Source organism: Coregonus clupeaformis, unplaced genomic scaffold, assembly GCF_020615455.1.
Source record: "Coregonus clupeaformis isolate EN_2021a unplaced genomic scaffold, ASM2061545v1 scaf6428, whole genome shotgun sequence".
NCBI classification, from domain to species: Eukaryota; Metazoa; Chordata; class Actinopteri; order Salmoniformes; family Salmonidae; genus Coregonus; species Coregonus clupeaformis.
This window is the reverse complement of record NW_025539882.1, coordinates 2612-5502: the sequence shown is the minus strand read 5'-3', so window position 1 is coordinate 5502 and position 2891 is coordinate 2612. Positions and strand designations below refer to the sequence as shown.

The window sequence follows — 2891 nt, the reverse complement described above, 5'->3', positions numbered from 1 at the left end:
GGCTGGGTGATGACACCCACAAAGTGTCAAAACCCACCAAACCTATTACACAAGCGTAAAAACATCCCATTACACCATAGCCTATGTATCAACACAATGTTTGTTATCATATTTTTTTATTTTATTGACCATGTTAAATTATCATTGTAATTGAGCACACTTGATGTCAGACATAGCGCCTACTCCAATGCTCTGGTTGCTGATGACTGGGATGAATACAGGAGCAGATTTCAGGAGCAGGACAAGACACCCTCTTTGTGACTGACGACTGATATAAGGGGCCTGTAGGTGATAGGCCTATCTGACTTATATGATCATGATGTCATAATGCTTCTTGACAGTATCATAAAGTGTATTTTCTTAGTCCAAGTAAAGTGACACAGGATGGTCATATTGCTTCTTGACAGTATCATAAAGTGTATTTTCTTAGTCCAAGTAAAGTGACACAGGATGGTCATAATGCTTCTTGACAGTATCATAAAGTGTATTTTCTCAGTCCAAGTAAAGTGTAACAGGATGGTCATAATGCTTCTTGACAGTATCATAAAGTGTATTTTCTTAGTCCAAGTAAAGTGACACAGGATGGTCATAATGCTTCTTGACAGTATCATAAAGTGTATTTTCTTAGTCCAAGTAAAGTGTAACAGGATGGTCATAATGCTTCTTGACAGTATCATAAAGTGTATTTTTCTTAGTCCAAGTAAAGTGACACAGGATGGTCATAATGCTTCTTGACAGTATCATAAAGTGTATTTTCTTAGTCCAAGTAAAGTGTAACAGGATGGTCATAATGCTTCTTGACAGTATCATAAAGTGTATTTTCTTAGTCCAAGTAAAGTGACACAGGATGGTCATAATGCTTTATGACAGTATCATAAAGTGTATTTTCTTAGTCCAAGTAAAGTGTTACAGGATGGTCATAATGCTTCTTGACAGTATCATAAAGTGTATTTTCTTAGTCCAAGTAAAGTGTAACAGGATGGCCATAATGCTTCTTGACAGTGTAAAAGTGTATTTTCCACAATTTATTTTAACATGTGAAAAAAACAGACTGTAAAGAATTCATTACAACAAAACCAAGGATTTTAAGAGATAAACCAAACGAAAGGACACTTCTTGGCAGGGAAATAACTAATTTGAATAAATGTGAGTTTTGACACTCTTATGTAGTTGTCATAACAGCCATAAAATAACGCAATATGTGTTACAACAGGTGTAAATATATGAGTCATGACAGTGTTGAGACTATATTATGACAGGTTACATCAGCTGTTAGTACATATATGACGTGGTAGCTAAGCATGCATTCTTCTTCTCTCTGTTCATCACTGCCACCTTCTGGGCTGGAGTGTGATAGAGACTGGCCAGATGTTAATTACACAAAAGAGAAGAGTTTGACCAGCAAAAATATATGTACAAACTTTTATTTTTCATTGGCAGATCGATTCAGTTCAATGCATTAATCCAATCACTTTTCATATCAATGACTAAAATAACAAATCTTGTTTTAAAAGACAATTCTCAATACATTTTACATTTTAGTCATTTAGCAGACGCTCTTATCCAGAGAGCCGACTTACAGTTAGTGAGTGCATACATTTTTCATACTAATAAACACATGAAGTCATTTCAAAGCTTGTGTATTGTTAAATAAATAGTTGTTTACTAGTAAAACATTATCCCCCCAAACTAATGTTGAAAACTTATCATCACACCATCTCTACCTGATACATGTTGTGTCTCCTAGCTCATTCCCACACAACACTGAAGAGGGAGGCAGTAAAACCCAGTCAACCATCAGACTACCATTGTTTTACAATGGGCACTTGATATGGAAAATCTACAGTATATCGATATGAGTTGAACTGTAATTTGTTCCAACTGATATCGATATCATATCAGTTTTGAATGAATAACACTGTGACTGTGTGGACTTCACAATGCCATTGTGAAGTCCAGACAGCTGCTTGCTGATTGCCCATTGGGCCAAGTGTGATTGTTCTTGGGGGCATAACCCACCCAACCAGTGTAAATACAATGGGAAGCAGTCGATTAGCACAATCGACAGACTGTTAAATAAGTTGAGAGCCTGCTAGAGGGTGTTGTGCCTGGGGAACCAGTCATAGAAGCTGTTTTACATAAAAGTGTAGGTTAACAGCGGACAGTTTATTAGGTACACCCCTAGTACTGGGTCGGACCCCCCTTTGTGCAGAACAGCCTGAATTCTTCGAGGAATGGATTCTACATGTCAGAAAACGTTCCACAGGGATGCTGGTCCACACAGTTGCTGCAGATTGACGGCAGAACACCACCGCCACCAGCCTGTACCGTTGACACCAGGCAGGATGGGTCCATGGACTCATGCTGCCTACGCCAAATCCTGACTCTGACGTCAGCATGACGCAACAGGATCTGGGATTTCGTCAGACCAGACAATGTTTTTGCACTCCTCAATTGTCCAGTGTTGGTGATGGCGTGCCCACTGGAGCCGCTTCTTCTTGTTTTTTAGCTGATAGGAGTGGAACCCGGTGTGGTCGTCTGGCTGCAATTGCCCATCTGTGACAAGGATCGACAAGTTGGGCAGTTTCCGAGATGCCGTTCTGCACAACACTGTTGTGCTGTGCCGTTATTTTCTGTTTGTGGCCTGCCTGTTAGCCTGTTAGCCTGTTAGCTTGTTAGCCTGTTAGCGTGCATGATTCTTGTAATTCTCCTTCGACCTCTTTCATCAACAAGCTGTTTTCGCCCACAGGACTGCTGCTACCTGGATGTTTTTGTTTGTCGCACCATTCTCGGGGAAACCTTACACGCTGTTGTGCGAGAAAAAGCCCAGGAGGAGGCTGTTTCCGATTACTGGATCCGGCGTACCTGGCAATGACTATCATACCACGCTC

At 40.2% G+C, this 2891-nt stretch overlaps 1 long non-coding RNA gene across 1 annotated transcript; it reads right to left on the bottom strand.

Moving 5' to 3' along the window:
* Positions 1-1408: 1408 nt before the first annotated feature.
* LOC123491006 lies at positions 1409-1783 on the bottom strand. The gene is made up of 2 exons (XR_006661124.1): positions 1609-1783; positions 1409-1520 (listed from the first exon to the last, which is right to left on the bottom strand). It is a non-coding gene; the product is annotated as an uncharacterized LOC123491006 (long non-coding RNA).
* Between the last annotated feature and the right edge of the window lie 1108 nt (positions 1784-2891).